Source organism: Cornus florida, unplaced genomic scaffold (genome assembly GCF_030987335.1).
Source record: "Cornus florida cultivar Cherokee Brave unplaced genomic scaffold, ASM3098733v1 CherokeeBrave_3.0.0_Hap2_Chr09, whole genome shotgun sequence".
In the NCBI taxonomy this organism is placed as follows: Eukaryota; Viridiplantae; Streptophyta; class Magnoliopsida; order Cornales; family Cornaceae; genus Cornus; species Cornus florida.
Window position 1 is genome coordinate 36,142,571 of NW_026775579.1, and position 18,628 is coordinate 36,161,198.

The 18,628-nt window shown below is 37.0% G+C and overlaps 1 protein-coding gene across 1 annotated transcript in view; it reads right to left on the minus strand.

The window, feature by feature from the left end:
- LOC132273673 (T-complex protein 1 subunit gamma-like) overlaps positions 1 to 12,613 on the minus strand; it is a 57,144-nt gene extending 44,531 nt beyond the window's left edge. Inside the window, exon 1 of the mRNA XM_059774672.1 lies at positions 12,512 to 12,613. The gene's annotated coding sequence lies outside the window, so the exon portion shown is untranslated. The remainder of the gene's footprint in view (positions 1 to 12,511) is intronic.
- Between the last annotated feature and the right edge of the window lie 6,015 nt (positions 12,614 to 18,628).

The window sequence follows — 18,628 nt, forward strand, 5'->3', positions numbered from 1 at the left end:
TACGGGAATTTCAGACCAACATGGTAAGTGTAGAATGTCCAACCTTGTTCATATTCCTTCCTAAAGTGATGTCCTTCCTCTTTTCTTCACAAACTCTTCAAGTATGGTAAGTTTGAACTCCTTCCTAGTTCTATAATCCCCGTTGAACTTGATGACATATAGAACAAGTAATTTAAATTACAACTCAACTTGGACTTGTTATACCTACGATGATTGCCAAAAATAATTAATATCTCACAGTTTATTAGATACTTGCAAGAAAGTATTATCTACAAAGTTAGAAACATAGAGAAAGATTTCAAAAACAAAAGGCCTAAAAATTAGTAAATTTAAAATAAATATAGCAAATTTGAAAAGTAGTCATCCTTTACTTGGATCAACCCATTGCTCCAGCCCGGGGTCCGGTCACAATTCCAAGCATAATTCAATGGGAGGTGATATCTCAGGCCAATTAGTTTGGCAGCCCAGCAGGGGTAGCCCTGAGTATTCTCCAATTCCAAGTCCCAAAATGACTAACCCTGCCCCAGCTCCAGAATTCATAGTGGTGTTGTCATACCACTTCATCCACTAGCTGGAGGGACAACCACTGAATCACATACTAGCTCGCCTAATGATGGGAAACAACAAAGTCATTGGTTTGTCATTCTTTTTTCTTTTTTCTTTTTTCACTCTAATTCAGCAGCTACATTTCCCTCTATACCACGGAGTCTAGGGAGGGTAGAGAATACAACAAGCCCGAGCTCTTGCTGGAAAAGGGGGAAGTTACTAGGTCGAGGCTCATTTGGACACGTTTATATTGGATTTAACAAGTATGCCCAAATGATTGATGCTCAAATTCCTTTGCAGTTTTCTTTTTCTGTTCTTTCATAGCCTAAGGACTTGTTTATAAATTTTTATATTTCAAAAAGAATGTTTTTCTTTTTTGCTTATGTATTTCTATTATGTAGGGTATCACTGCATGAATTTGCCTTTAGTTTTACTTGAAACATAGAGGAGTTGCTAAGACTAAGATTGATCATATTCTTAATTATCATGTGCAAGGCCATCTTCTTTGGACATCTAATTTGTTTGATTACAGGTGTATGTGTATATTTTTGGACTTCATTATTTCTCAAATGTTAGCATTTGTTGAATTTTGGCATATTTGATCTTATATTCACTGGTTTTAGTGACAGTTGCAAAATGTGTGCAATGAAGGAGGTAACATTATTCTCGGATGATGCAAAGTCAAAGGAAAGTGCAAAGTAGTTGGTACAAGTAAGTTTATTAGTGAATAGATTTATTGATAGTTGGATTGATGAATCAGTTACCATTAAGGATACATTATTTTTCATCCTTTTGCTCCTTTAATGCTCCTTTTGGTATGGGTTGGAAGTTAGAACGGAAGATAGGAAGGATGGAGAAGTTATTGCTCAGTAAAGTAGGATGAATTCCATCCTTTTATTTGGTTGAGCAAGATGGTATTAACAACGTAAGGAATAGCTATTTTGTTTTTTTACTATTATATCCTACATTCTAAAGGAATTGGAATAAGAATGTAAAAAAAGTGAGGGATTTTGTTCACTCCTTACCTTTCATTTTTTGGGAGGAAAGTAATAGTGTGTGTCGGGAGGAATAAGCTTCAAACTTCAATCTTCTCTTTCCGTCCCTTCTAGTTTTACCTCCATCAGTTAATGGAAAGCCTATCTATCCCTTCCCCTTTCCTTTCCCTCCTTCCTTTCTCCCCCTCTTGCCCCCTACTAAATGAATTATTAGTGTAGCTTCTACAGGAAAGTTCTTACATTTTAATTATTTTTTACAGGAGATCTCTTTATTGAGTCGCTTAAGGCATCCAAATATTGTGCAGTATTATAGGTATAAAGTAGTAAGTGTTTTTTTTAGCTAGCATTTCAATTTTATGTTTTATTTTTGAGAAATGATACATTTGCCGACCTAATCCTCCGATTTATCCTCCGAATCCTAGGTGGCCAGGCCACGTTAGACAAAAAAAATCGCAGCTCTTTCTCTCTCCACGATTCCCCTCTCAAGCGGCGGGATGGTTTGGCGGCTGATGAGACAGATCCGGCTTTGGCAACTGCGGCTTGTACACGCCTAGGTGGAGATGGTCTGGCTGTGACGGTTTTGAACTCGGAAGAACCAAGTTGAAGAATGCGTGAGATCGGTGAGAGCTCTTCGCCGGAAAAACCAGTTTGGGGCTGATCGTCGGCGAGTGGGTCAGTTTCTGGGGGTAAGCCGCCACGCTCGAGGAGGGGTGGCTTGGCTGTGGAGCGGCGAGCTTACGGCGGCTCAGATGGACAGCTTGGATGGTGGTGAGGATGGGCTCGCAGTGGGTGATAGGCTGGTTCGGCCCGGCGACGGTAGCGAATAGCCGGCGGTGGCGATGGTAGTGAGCAGACGGTAGAGGAACTTGATCGGGCCATCATCAGTCTCCATCGACTTCTTCTAGAGGGAGCTCTGATCTGGCAACAACTTGGACCGTGAAGTAGATGACAAAGGAAAAGGAGATCACTTGGGACCGACGTTGTGGTCTTGGGGTTTAAAGATTCGGATCAGGCAAAACTGGGTCAGATTTGTTGTGCGGTGTCGTCGTCAGGAACGGTTATTTGATGCGGCGAAGTTTCTGGCGGCGCCTCCAAGCAACTCAGAGATAAGATTCTTGGTTGGATGATGATTGGAATTTGATCTCTTTCTCATGCTCTATCTCCTTGTACCGGTGGAGAAAGCCAGCGATGGTAGAAACAGAGGGGGAATCGTGGAGAGGGAATGAGAGAGAGAGAGAAAGAGCGAGTAGTGTTTTTGTTGCTTACTTGGCCTGGCCACCTAGGATTCGGAGGATAACTCGGAGGATTAAGTCTGCAAATGTATCATTTCTCTTTATTTTTTGCTCATAACTTTTCAAAACTAGACTGGTGTTGTCTTGATGTTAACAATTGATTTTTTAAAGTGATATTGTCTCTTAAGGATTTTTTGTTCTTATAACATTCAGTAGACCTTCAGGCATTTATGGAAATTATTTAGTTTCTTGATTTGTCCATAAGCTTAGCAGTAGCACTGTGAACTGATATACAATAATGTTGCATCACATTGAGTATTATATTTTCATTTGACACTACCGTTAATTCTTTAATCCAACTCTACTTCTGAATTTATGTTTCTTGAGCAGGTAGGTGATAAACTTTATATATATTTGGGGTATGTATCCGATGGTTCCATCTATAAGCTTCTCCAAGAACATAGACAGCTCGGTGAATTATCAATTTGGAGTTATACTAAACAAATCTTGTCAGGGGTTGCATATTTACATGCAAAAAATATTGTCCATAGGTGATCCAATTAGCCATTTCTTATTTTGTTAGCAATTCTTTGACATTTTTCAGGAGAGTTAATATTCCAAATTACTTTTTGACAGTTGGCTTTCTGAGTAGGAAAAGGATATGCTCCTCTTGGCAAAGTAGTAGCAAACCTAGTGATTAGAGTAATGAATGGTTATGATGCACAGTTATCAATGTTTATGATGTACAACTATGCATTTACTAGTAGTTTAACCCTGTGCGGAAATGGTGCAATACGAATTTTTGTTGTGAAGAACCCATGATTGCAATGTGGTTGTTGAATTCAAAATTTGTCAGCCAATGAAGAATTGTTAATTTAATTAGAAAGATTATTCATGTTTCAACATTCCAATTTGAGTTTGGTTTTGGTGAGATAAATGAAATGCATATTAAAAGGTTGACATATCCTCCTCTACAGTGATTTGCTTATGCTTCTTGTCAAATTTCTTTTTAGATATGTAATGAAAGAGTACTTGGAGTTGTAGTTTGGCCACTAAATTTTAAACCCTAAAAACTATTGTCTTTAGTTAATCATCGCCTGATGTGTTTGTATAAGATAAATATGTGTTGTAAAAGATTATATAGACATTGTAACATGGGCATTTTAAGTTGTAAACTGTTGTGTCTGTCTTAGTGCCTTTGAATATATACAATAACATTAATATGAAATTAAGAGTATACATCGTCACTTTTCAACACAAAGGAATGGAACCTTTATTTGATCCTTTGACCTATAAAAAATTATTACATAGTTCCGGTCCAAAGTGAGTAGGCTCCTCTTTCAAGTTCCAGCTTATTCCTCTTTCCCGCGAAGCTATAGAACTCCTGCTCCAAACTGTGTGCATCACTTCTGAATGTGCTTCTTCCTTCTTCCTTAGCTTTTAACCATTCCATTGGAATTCTATTGACCTATTCATCCCCAAAATGTCAACAGGTCAAATCAAACAAAAAGATTCATATGATCTCATTGTTGTCTGTACTATGTCAAGTTTCATATCATATAAGCACTAGTAAGTAAATCCTTGGAAAGGGTACTACCAAGGAAGAATAAATACTGCAACCCAAAACAACTAAACACTCAATTAACCACATAATTGTGCCATAAAACAAGAGATGCAACTTTAAACAGTTAAGAAAGTCCACAGAAGTAAACCATAAAGAAATTACCTCAAGTTGATGTCTCTTCGATGTTAATGAGATGAAGCAAATCCTAGCATTCCAAGTAGTAGAGATTCATCTTTAGCTTAATTCTCTACCACCTTACAGACAATGCCATCAGTAGTAGAGATTCTTTTTTAGCTTGATTCTCCACCACCTTACATATAATGCCATCATTGTGTTTCGATGAACAAAAGGAAATAGTTCCCATTTTTATGCCTCCACATGGGGGATAAATAGATGATGACTCTGCTAGCTACAAAAGTTGAGGTGCAGTCTAAACAATGATCCACTAACCCATCAAAAGATACAATAAAAAATAAAAGCCCACGCTCCCTAAATAAAGTTTCTCCAACAGTTCTCTACAAGTATTTTCTCTGTTTTAACTCAAAGAGTTGGATGTCGATAGAAATACACAAAATAGTTGGGAGATGTTGCATCATGAATTACATAGTGGCAATAACAGGTGCAAAGAGACAAGCTATAAATTTTGGTTATGCCTTCAACTAGTCTGCATTGCTTCTATATGATATTTCTCCAAATTAGAATCAAGATCTTCTACAAATACCTTCTCACCAAGGCCCTTTAATAAATCCAGAGCTTGGATTGCCACCGCCATGACTCCTTTTCTTCTTTGACCACTATCCCATAACCATATTACAAAGGAATTGATCTAGAATACTGCATTATTATTTTATAGTTACCGATATGAAACATCCATTTTAATTCAAAAGGATTGTTACGTTTGACCTCAAAAAATTCTGAAAGTACAGAATGCCAAATTAACAAATGAAAATGAAACAAAGCATAGACTACAGAATGCTCCACTACCATGTATAGAAATATACAATTTTACAACAATAAGCATCATGCGAGTTCAAACTGTTGGGGTTTGGTAGGCAAGTGAACACAAATAGGATACACTCACATATATTCAACTGAATTAGTAAACACACAATTTAGAAACACTCACTTCTATAGAACTGAATTCTTATATCTTGTATTGCTCAATAGTTTGTGTTTTTCATACACTTACATAATTCACCTATTTATACTACTCCAAGGGTACTTCTAGTACATGAATTTAATATATACAATGAACCAAAATGTCTCATATGAACCAAAATGTTTCATGTACTAGCAATTATTATGAGGTTCTTTCTACCTTCCCAAGTATCACTTAGTCTTCTTAGATGAATCTAGACAAGTCTAAATTAATCTTCCAACATCCCCCTTTAAGCTAGACTTGCGCAACTCCAAGTTTCTCCTTCAATTTGATAAAACTTTTTAACTTACAATGCTTTTGTAAAAATGTCTATAATCTGATCTTCGATTTTGCAATGTTTGATGACAATTTCTCCATGTTTAACCAAATCTCTAATAAAATGATACTTGATTCTAATATGCTTGCTTCTGCCTTGAGAAACTATATTCTTGCTAAGTGTAATTGCTAAATTATTATCACAAAACATGACAGTATCTTTCACCTAAAAATACTTCAAATCTTTTAATACCCATTTTAACCATAGTGTTTGGCAACCAACTGTGGATAGAGAAATAAATTGAGCTTCTGTAGTTAAAAGTGCTATTATAGGTTGCTTCTTCGATGCCCAAGGTACCGCACCTGAACCAATGTTAAAAATATAACCAGAAGTACTTTTGTGATCATTTCCACTACCTCCCCAATCACTATCACTATATCCGATCAGAGTTGAATTTTGACCCTTATTGTAATGAATTCCATGATCAATTGTACCTCAAACATATCTCAGAATTATCTTTCCAGCATCCCAACGACTTTGCTTTGGTGCTGCCATGAACCTGCTTAGCATTCTAACTGAAAACATTAAATCTGGTCTTGTTGTGGTTTCTTCAAAATTTATTGCATCAGCAAACATTACAAAATTTATCAAGTCATCTCCATTAATTCTTCTTGTTGCTTTATAAATTTGTTGGATGCTTCTTGTTTTTGGAAGAGGCGATTATTCATCACTTGATGATGATGAACTCGAGCTTGGAGAATATGGTATGTTTTCAACATGCTGAACATCTTGATCTTCTTCTCCACTTTCCATATCCACAACAATTGAATTCTTTTCTTGAGTGGTAATTTCCCATTTCCATGCTTCTCTTTTGTTGAACTTCACATCTCGGCTGATGATTATCTTCTTTGAGGTAGGATTGTTCAGCCTATATGCCTTCGAGCTTTCACTGTAGCTAGCAAAAACACAATTTTCAGATTTTTCATCCAATTTACCTTTCTTCTCATCTGGAATATGAGAGTAAGCAATAGTGCCAAAAATTCTTAGATGATTAACACTTGGCTTTAAACTGCTCCAAGCTTCATAAGGAGTCATTCATTGAACAACTTTTGTTGTAACTCGATTTAGTAAATATACCACACATGATACTGTTTCACCCCAAAAAATCTTTGGCATCCCTTTTGTTGTCAACATACTTGGAGCCAACTCCATGATGGTTCTATTTTTCCTTTCGGCAACTCCATTTTGTTGTGGAGTCCCTCGGACAGTTTTTGGATGTCGAATTCCATGCTTGATCAAAAACTTCTTATAACTGATGTACTCCCCACCTCGATCAGATCGTATAATTTTAATCTTGTGGCCACTTTCATTTTCGACAAGGGGTTTGAATGCTTTAAATCGTTCAAATGTTTCACTCTTTTCTTTCAGCAAATAAATCCATGTTTTCCTGCTATAATTATCTATAAACGTCATAAAGTAATGATTACCTCCCATTGATATGGTTCGCATTGGTCCACACAAATCTATATGTACCAACTCAAGTGGCTTTGAAGCTCTCTACGCTTTTCCAATCTGAAAAGGCTCTCGATGATGCTTTCCCAAAATGCAGCTTCACAAACTCCATCTTCTCTATTGATTCTTGGCAAACCTTTCACCATGTTCTTTGGACACATGTGGGATAATAAGTTGAAACTCACATGCCCATATCTGTGATGCAATAGCCACGATTCTTCATTCATCACGGCACTAAAACTGTCCATCTTCTCATACATAAGCTTCAATGAAAATATTATGTTTTGTGTCATTTGTACCTTTGTAATTAGCCGACCATTTTTGTCTTTGACCACACAAATATCATTATTGAAACGTACATCATTTCCCTTTTGTAGAATCTGTCCAACACTCAAAAGATTGTATTGAAGACCTAGAGCATAATATACATCAGTAATCTTCTGCACTCCCTTCTTGCTTTTAACAAGAATGTCGCATTTTCCTCTAATGTAATGTCTTTTATTATCACCAGTGTTAACTTCACTTTTGATAGATTTATCCAAGGTTGCAAAGGCATTTTTATCTCCAGTAATGTGATTGCTGCTGCCCCCTTTTTCCTTTTCTTCCTCCTTGTGTATGAATGTCGAACTGTTGCTTACTTCATTATCATTCTTTTTGAACCAGCAATCTGCTTGAAAATGCCCCAATTTTCCACAATTGAAACACTAGAGATAAAATGAGTCACTGCAACCTCTAACTTGTCCTCTGCCTCGGCCTCGACCTTGGCCTCGGCCTCGACCTCGATCTCTATTCATTCCTCTTCCTTTATTAGGAGGAAAATTAGCATTTTCCTTAGACTCAATTTTTTTTTTTTCATTATTTCTTCTTCTTCTTCCTCAGCCACCTCGATCACTTCTTGTTCCTCTCGAACCTTCTCTAAAAGAAGTTTGAGCATGAAATGCTTATTATAGAGACGTTGAATCAAAATTCTTTAACCGGAGCTCATGAGATTAGAGTGATCCCATCAAGCTATTTACTGACAAAGTCAACAAATCCTTTGACTTTTCAATTGTTACAACGATGTGTTTGAATTTTCTTGGCATACTTCGGAGGATTTTTTCAACAATTCTTTGATCTTGAATATCTTCTCCATTCACCTTCAATTGGTTAGTGATCGAAAGAATAGGGCTGCTACAAAATCGTTTTCAACAATTTCCCATAAATCTTGGGATCAATACAACACCTTCATTTGTATACTCCACTGATTGTAATTCTTCCCACTAAATTTGGAAAGTTGGGGCTACAACATGTTCTTAGATGCTATTTTTCTTTACCGATCTTGTAATAAGGCTCTTATACCACTTTGTTGGAGTTTGGTGGGCAAGTGAACACAAATGGGATACACTCACATATATTCAACTGAATTAATAAACACATAACTCAAAAACACTCACTTCTATAGAACTGAATTCTTATATCTTGTATTGCTCAATTGTTTGTGTGTTTTTCATACACTTACATGACTCACCTATTTATACTACTCCAAGGGTACTTCTAGTATATGAATTTAATACATACAATGAACCAAAATGTTTCATATGTACCAAAATGTTTCATGTACTAGCAATTATTATGAAATTCTTTCTACCTTCCCAAGTATCACTTGGTATTCTTAGATGAATTTAGATAAGTCTAGATTAATCTTCCAACACAAACAATGGAACGTTTCAGGAAGAATATCGCACAAAACACTTAAATCGAAGGTATGCCTGTGATAGGCTCAGAAATGAGCATCATGCCTTGTCTAAATCAGATAGGATAGATATCTCTCTCTTTTTCTTTTTCTTGTTTTTTTCTTTTGGGATGGGTGGGGGGAAGACATGTGGTTGTGAACTTGTGGTGGTTAGGTTTCTCGTATAAATGCATTATATATTAAATGACAAAGTAACATGTTGTACTTGACAAAGCTTAAACTCCAAATCTCATCTTTAAACTACATATACTATTCACCTCCCAAACCTCTAATTTTAGTAAAAGACTACCTTGAAGAAGGAAGTCAATGACATCAACCATTTTCAGCATCTTCTCTTTCATTTTCGTGCGGATATTGGTTGGATCATAGTATATCATATGTAAGGATGGTGATTTGACAATAGAACAGGTATCGTGCCTGCCTCTATTGGGATTTGTTGTATGAGTTCTTTCCAATATGCTTATGTTCAAAGCTTAAAAGTCTCTCATACTTTGTTGTCATCATTTCTCTCTCCATCACAAACTATACCACAAACATTATCTCTTTATCCACCACGTTTTATCATCATCAACACAGCCTGGTCATTTTTTTTGTGGGGTAACGAAGAATTAATCCACCCGATACTCACTTTGGACTCTTAAATAATTTGCAAACTCCGGATTCATGCAATCGCCCGCAAATCACATGCATTATGTAAGGGGAGTCCCCCAAAGGTCTTACCAGTTGATAATTTGAGTCCATAGCCTAGTCATGTTGCAGAAGTTTGCCTCTATGATTTCTCTTCGTGTAGGTAATTTGATTTGTTAGTGTTAATTTTGAAATTAGTTTGGGTCTTTTCACCGATTAGTTTCATGCATTGAAAGGATCCTGACTAGTTGGATTTGAAAAGAATATTCAGGAATAGTTATGGTACCCGAGGTGCAAGCCTATGATAGGGTATAGGACAAGGAAATAGGTAGATTTTATCCGGCATGATGGGTAGGGGTTAGGATCCAGTGCCATATCAATATCAGACCCTTTAACATCTGATGTGTGTGTAGATCAATTAGCATATGATTTTATCTACAATCTGGTAATTTTCAACAGTAATTGAACCATATGAATGGAAAACTTGTCAGGCATAACCACATACCAAATATGGTTGACAACAATTAAAAAATGTTTCAAGGTTTCAGTTGAATATTTAATTAATTATAAGGAAAGATTACAAATATAAAATGTTATAAGTCATCAATAGATGAAATATATCAATTTTTATTTTTATTTTTATTTTTTATTTTTTATTTGCAAATATTGACTAGTCATCAATAGGGTGTGAGGCCCTCTTAATATTTTCATGACCTAAACAATACAAGTAATTTTATCAATAGACAAGTGGCCTAGTAGTACCAGACTCCTACTTCTAAAGGGAGATTAAGGGGTTCGAGTCTCAGTGGAATTAAGAAAAAAAAAAATTACAAGTAATTTTTATTTTTATTTTTTATTTTTTATTTTTTATTTTTTTGCAACATAATAAATTTAAATAAAATTCAATAGAGCAATACAAGAATACAACGTTGGACCAAATGGGAATTTTGAACTTAGACTATGATTTTGTAAAATATAAGCACACTAAGACATTGAAATGACCACAATCCATACCATCTGGAAATACCATTTGAATTTCCGAAAGTACCATCTCCCGTTGGAAGGACAGCAAGAGTCACAATATTTGCTTCCACAATTTCTGTTTTCATTGGCTTCCCATCAAGCTGAACATTGTTGTACCTCTTGACAGCTGATAAAGCATATTGTCGACGTCAGAAGACACCTTCCGTCGTTCCCTAAAGTAAAGATTATATCTAAATTACAGCAAGACACAATGAATTCTTGAGAAGACCGCAATAGACCTTTGACCTCCCGCTATTACCATAATGTATTGAATATTGTTTCAGGTCCCCTAACTCTGCGAAGAGTTACTGCATAATACTTCATTCTATATAGGAAATCCAACCAACAAAATATCGTAATTCTGGACACCCAACAATATTAGGAAAATATATATATACAGTGAAAACAATTCAGAGAAAATTACTGCAAGCAAAAACTACAAATATCACTTTAAAAATACAAGTCACAAATAGTGGTGGCGAAATGGGTCACAACTCATTAACCCGCCCATATCTGCCCTCTTTTTAATGGTTTTGGATGAACCATATAAAAAATGGGTCAAAAATGGGCTGGGTAATTATTAACCACTTAATTTGAGAGTCAAGATGGGTTGAATATAGATACTCATATTTAACCCATATATCACCCATCATAAAATAAACACACAACACACATTTATTCTCTATTGCGCTCAACTCATTTTTCTTTCTCCAAAATTCTCTCTCTAGAAATTTTTTTAAAATTTGTCTCTCATCAATCACCTCTTTCTAAGTTTCTCTCTCTAAATTTTTTCTCTTTCCTTCACTTCTCTCTCTCTAAAATGAGTTGATAAATATTGCTGAGTTTGAGATTGTTTTTTTTTTTATTTGTTATTAAATAAAATTTTAAAACTTCCGAAAAATTTAAAAAATTAAATTTTTTTAAAATTAAAAAATTAATAATTAAAAAAATAGTTAAAAAATAATAATTAATGGGTCCACGGGTTATAACAGGTTGACCCCCTCATTTTTAACTTGTTTTGAACGGATTGAATATGAGTCTTGACCCATGTTTGACCTCGTCCATTTTTAACCCAGTTCAAATTTGGCCCAACTCGTCCATTTGTCACCCTTAATCACAAAGCAGGTGCAGGAGTCAGTGCCAAAGAGAGTGGAAGCAGAAGAGCATAACTTTAAACTTCAGTAGCATCTTTAGAATGCATACTATGATGAACTTATGTTTTTAGTATAACATATGTACAAACACGTTGATGTATATAAATGTACTGATAAGAAATTAGTATAATCAAAAATTTGATCCACAGTGGGGGGTTTAAAGTGGAATTGTGAATATATTTTGGTTATAGGAGTATGTTATATAATGAAAACTATGTAGATTAATTCAAAATAACGCCTCGTCAAATCTAAAAGTGGGTTTTCTTCAAAGCCACCAGTATGCGTTAAAACTTATTGCACGAGGTATCATTATCGATTCACTAAAATGAGGTCTGTCACATATGACAAATTCCGTAGGTTGAATATTTACTGGAGAGATCATATTTTTAAGTAACCTATTCCATCACCAAAACTACTCTCAAGTAACCGAGCACAAACCGACCCCTTGTATCTTTTACAAATCTTCAGTTCCATATTTTAGCCAAAACCCACTGCTGCCCCCTACATAGATTTTGGTAGGGAAAGCTTGTAAGATGTTCCTCATTAGACCATTCATTTAAATATACACCTTCACAAAGAAGACAATGGTATACATCATTAGACTGCCCTATATATATGAAAATTGACAACCATTTTTCATTAAACTTGACCACAAATTAAGCAAAAAAAAAATAAAGTGCAAAGAGAAAAAAAAAAAAAAAAAAGAGATACTTGAAATGGGATCAGTCAAGCTTCAACGGGTCGTCTGAACCTTCAAGGGTGGCTTCGCCTGTTAGGGTTTTGGTAGTGAAAAGAGAGACTGTGAGAAGAGAGTGAGTAGCCTAAACCCTTAGCACTAAATTTTTTTTTTTTTTTTTCCCGTAGAAGAAGAAAAGGGCATATCCATAAGAAAAAGAAGAAGACACTGGCCCATTTTCCTAGCCCATCTCAAAATCTTAATAAAAGCCCAATGACTAAATCCAAAGGATAGCCCAAAGCCCAAAGATGAAACAGAATCTGATCCTGTTGTTGGACAAAGAAAAACTATTTGTAGTAATTGTATTTAGTTGGGAAATTAAAAAGATTTTCTAAATCCGATAGGAAAAAATTCGTTTACTAATCAAACTTGATCTTTTTTATTTCAAACAAAATAGCATGCTAATTAAATGGATTCTCTTAAAATTAATCCTTAATCCAATTGTTTATGCTTTTCTTTAGAACCTAAAAACGTATGTAATCTAGTAATATTGTTTCTATCTTCTATAATAGAGGTGAGAGTTTCGGTCCCGTAAGGAACATACTGCTGTGTGAGTGTTTTTTTGTCCATAAATAAATAAATATGTGTAACTGATTTTGGCAGAATCTATTTTTGTTTCTTTACAATACGAAAAAGAGATGGTTTAGGATGGCAAATTTGTGAGAAGAATTCATCGATGAGGATTCTGATGCAGGTGAGGCGAAGGAAGGGGTGGCGATGATAGCGACGATGATGGTGGACGAGGTGGTCCAATGGTGACAACGAATGGAGGGTCTGACCTTGAACGCCAAGACTGCGAGACCGAGCTAGAAAGCCGATCCGCTTATACTCCTAGTGGAATCTTTTACGTATGTGGGTGTCACTTATTAGAAACTGATGTGACATGTTGAAAAGTCAATACAATCCTAGCCAAATCCTCCGTGGCAATTTGAAAAGTCAAAAGTCTCGAATGATCAAACTTTGAGCATCCTAAGCCCTGGTGTCACTCCAGGCCCATTAAGCCTCGAAAGATCAAATTTCGAGCACTCTAAGTCCTGGCATCGCTCCAGGCCCATCAAGCTTCGAAAGATCAAATTTCGAGCACTCTAAGCCCTGGCATCGCTCCAGGCCCATCAAGCCTCGAGAGATCAAATTTTGGCCCATCAAGCCTCGAGAGACCAACTCTCGAATACCTCGAATCTTGGTGTTATGCCAGACAATACTGCTTTGAAAGGCTGGAGCTCTAGAGGGCTCGCCATCAAGAGATTGCGTATAGCACGGGACGAAGGTAGGATCTTCATGCTATAGGAATCTATGTTTGGGAAACTTAGAAGGATCTTGGATTGGTGGATGAGAAGTCAAGAGGTGCCTTCGCTCTCGGCAAGGCTTAATTAACAAGATGATGGGATTATACATGTCATGACAGCAAACCTTAAAATCACAATTAATGCTATGTCAGGCTTGACCAACCGATGGCCAAGCAACATTTAATGCCCCTGATTAAGGGAGAAGTGACATGGCAACATAGGACAAGGCTTGAGGAAAGGATTAAACCCTTCAGACTCCTAAATCTCCAGGATTACTCATGTAATCCAGATTGGGGGTAATGCATGCGAGGGACCATGCATAAAAGGAACCATTGGATAATAACCAATGGAATCCAGATCTATAAATGGCATTGTCCTATGAAGGAATAACCAACCCCAGAGGAGGAAAGTTGTCATAAGATATTGTATACTCACCCTACCACCATCTTTATCTTGATATTTGGTTTTTATCTCCTCCTCCTACACTGAGTATCTCCTCAGTTTTCCTTCGTATTTATATTCCTGATTTCACTATTATATTGCTGTTTTATTATCTAGTAGAAAAGAACCCCTACATTTTTGGCGACTTCACTGGGGATATCAGTACAAGCAGATGGAATCACAGGATATGCCAACTCACCATTCAGAGCCCTCTATTGGAGGAGGTGGTGACTTTCCTTTTCAGTCCCAGGCACCGTCACGTGCTTCCAATGTTCACGCACCACATATCACAATGCCGGAAAGCTCAGCAGCCCCTTCCATTCACGAGGAGTTGTTGCAGTCCAATCGCGATCTTAACGACCACGTTGACAAGTTGGAAGCCTTGATTATGCAAAATGCACAAGCCAGAACTGCTTCTCCCACTAGGGTGGCTCTACCTAAGCATGATCAGCCAGGCAGTTCATCCACTCATGTGCCACCACTGTGGTATCCGCCAACGCAAGCCCAGGCAGTCCACCCCAATTTAAGCGGTTCCACTGGTAAACCCTTCCCCTGAATATGTCACTGAATCCATACTACGTGATTTCTTCATGAAGCATGCCCTGTCCACTGCACAGTTGTAATACCCCTAATTTTAAAAGGGACAATCCTGAAATTTAATAAATTGTTTAAATAGTATTTTTATTTAATTAATTGTTTAAATTGTATTTTTCTTTAAATTAAATTAATTGTTATTTCATGAGTTATTTGATTAATTGCGTTTTATATTAATTGGTTAATTATTGTATTAAATGGTAATTATTTAATTGTTTATAATTGAGTTATCGTAACGTAGGGTTTAGGTTTTATCATAGCCGCCGTCTGTTTCAACTTAGGTAGTTTCATGGGCCGATTAAGGTTGGAATTAGGGCTTAGTCTATAATTTTTACACGGATTAGGGTTATTGTTTTGGGCCTATAAATATATCATAATGTGGGTTTAGGGTTTTGGGAAGTACGTACAACTCTGTTCACGTACCTAGACACAGAGAGTGAGAGACAGAGAAACAGAGAAAACTTGAGTGATCTATAGAGAAGTTCAAGAAGAAGGGAACAAGGGTTTTCTTCTGGGTTTAACCAAGAGTAGCAGAGGAGTAGAATGACAATTTAGAGGGTGGTCGGAAAACCTCAGAGACGGTGGTTTAGAGTTTCAAAGTCTAAAACTCAAAGGCAAGTTTCTGTTCTTCTCCTTCCCTTTAATTCGTGTTCTGTGCATGCCTAGTTAGATTCCAGGAATTTAAACTAAAGATTAAAAATGGATTAAATGCAAAATATATCAAGTCTTGTATGCATGTATAAACTATACTGTCTCGTTGAAACGAGTGTTTGCAATAAGTCTTGAGGTTTCTGTTATATGTTTCTTCTCGGTGTTTTGTGACGTTATTGATTAAATTGAGACCATGATTATGTAATTGATGATTAAAATCTAAATCAAGTGTTAAAAGCAGTAGTTATTATCATTGAATAAATCTGTTTAGAGTCTCTTAAATTTTCTAACTGAAATTCTGTAGCTGTTGCTTTAAGAGGTGGTGTTTCAATACATCTTAGGATTGGATATCAGTGGTTTAACATTTATCTAGGACTAAGTTTGAACATAGAACGAGGATGTAAAAACACCATAGAGGCTCTGTTAATCACCGGAGTTGGAGAAGAAGACGCATAAACGAACTACGGCATCTAAGGAACGAAGAGCAGGCTCCAAAAGAGGAAGAGCCGCCTCTCCTCCCTTAGAGCCGGCTCCCAAAGGTGTGGAGCCGGCTCTACCTGGCTAGGAGCCGGCTCCTAGGGTATTGGAGCCGGCTCTTGTTGAAGAAGAGCAGGCTCTGCATTTTGGAAGAGCCTGCTCTCACCCTGAAGGCTACGGTTTGGGTGTTTGGGAATGGTTAGGGCTGTACAGTGTTTCTAGAAGCTGTTTAAAGGCTACTGTAAGGTGTAATTAAATGTTAAGGACTTATATAAATATTGTAAACACTTAATATGATAATGGATTAAAGAAGGGAGCCATGAACAGCTCAAGGAAAATCTATGTGTTGCACTGTTTTGCTAAGAATTTTAATTACCGAAGCTTAGCAAGTTGTTGGTATATGAATTAATTATGTTTAATCATATTTTTTTTTTACCATGTTATGAACGTAGTGAATTATTTGTAAATTCAACTATGACTGGTTTGGAGTAGATTGGCACTTAATAACTGTTAAATGGTATCAGTTTATGGACTGTATGTGGAATTTAAATGCTATAACTGACTTTAGCCATTTAAATTATTGGAGCATGATATTTTTGGTTCCGTAGTGAATACCTAATACTGTTATATATGTATGAATTTATATTTATGCATATTTTGGAGGATGTGAATGCTTGAATATATTGTAGCAGTTTATATTGTTGGATTTAGATTTTTGGTTCCGTAGTGAATGCCTGATATTTATGTATGAGGATTAATTTAACTTGTGTATATTCTGGAGTATGGTTGATTAGTATCTTTCATTGTGTTGTCAACTATAGTAACTGGAGGATTGTATGTATTGGTATGGGACGGTGACATACTAGGTATGGATTAGTTCAAGCACTAAAACCTACCTAATTTGGAAGGAGTTGGATTAACCATACAAAGGTTAAGTCCTACTTAAATGGATGTATATGAACCGGTATGGGACGGTGTCATATTGGGAATGGATTAGCTCAAAACACTAAGTCCTACCCAAATTGGATTAAGGTATGGATTAATCATAAAGGTTAAGTCCATCACCTACTTATGTCATGTCAATCAAATAAATTGAATGACCTACCATGGTTTCAGGATGGATTTGTTATACATATATCAGACCACTATACAGATGGATGATATTTTGTATTAGGAGTACGGACTTTATATATTTATTATATGGGCCATGGTATGAGCTTGAGTCTCAAGACCATGGTTAGGGCGCGTATATCGCCTAAGATGGATAACTGGACATAGGTGTTGTTCCCTGGTAGGTCTAGGTATTCATGCCCACCTTAGGGTGCGTATTTGCATGATGCCTTCTATTCAGGCTGAGACAGACCTATTGGACTAGCGAGCGTCCTATTAGTGTGTACTATATAGATATGGACTACTCTAGATATTGTTGAGTCTTCATAGGATGTATCTGCGTATCGGATTACTGTTTGGATTGTAGTAGATCAGGACTTGCATGTGAGCCTGACCCACTCTTTTATTTTTCAGGTGTTCATCAGTTCCAGGGTTAGAGCTTAGACGTGTAGAGCCGATACAGCTACTCATTCCTCCCACTACGTAGGGATCTACTTTATGTTAGCTTTAGTTTTATTTCTGTTATTTCAGTTTCGGATTGAGAAGTTTAATAAGGGGTCCAATTGATGGATTCCCAAGTTGTAAACTTATGGAGATTTGGATTATCAGTTTTGGATATTTATTTTAAGGATATTATTTTAGTTCCTTTCAGCTTCTATTATTTTTATTTCTTAAATCAATTTTGTATTCCGTGTTCGATTTAAAATACTTTAATTGTTTGATATCCCTCGGACTCGGGTCGGACTTGATCAACCCGTGTCTCGGATCCGAGGGGTATCACAGAGTATTGCGTACGGAGCCTCCGTACCAGAAAAGCCTGGCTCAGACGCCGTATCCACAGGGGTACATCATCCCAAAATTTCCTAAGTATGATGGTGTCAAAGGGAATGCCGATGAGCACTTGCAAAGATTCGTGGAATCTCTAGGCCAGCATAGCCATGACGAGATCCTGCGCCTTAGAGAGTTCTCCAAGTCTCTCACAAGGCTCACGTACAGATGGTTTCGCAGCCTCGAGCCAGACTCGATCACCACTTGGAAACAGCTCTCCCAGAAGTTCTATAACAAGTTTGGCCAAGCCATCGAGAGGGTCACCACCCTCTCCCTCACTAAAGAAACACAAGAACCTCACGAGGAACCCCTCAAGTTCATCTCTCGCTTCCAAGCTCGTGCGAGGGAATGCTTTGAGGGTAGTAGTGAAAGGGATCTGGTTGATATTTGCACATAGGGCATGACTAAACTTACAAGATACACTTGGTCAATTTGGGGCTCAACAGCTTCAGTGATCTCACCACAGCTATACGGAACATTTGTAAGGATCTTGTACCTCCCAAAGTAGAGGTTGCTAGACAGGTAACTCGCAAAGACACGTCGGTTGCTCCTCGCAATGATAGAGCAAAGAAGCGTCGCGAGGCAGATACTAGGGCCAAGGGATCTTGAGCTGAACGAGCAAATGATCCTCCCCCATTCCCAGTATGTATGGAAGAAGTCGCCAGTACCCTCAAACAGTGGGTCAAGCATGGCATAGTCGTGCCA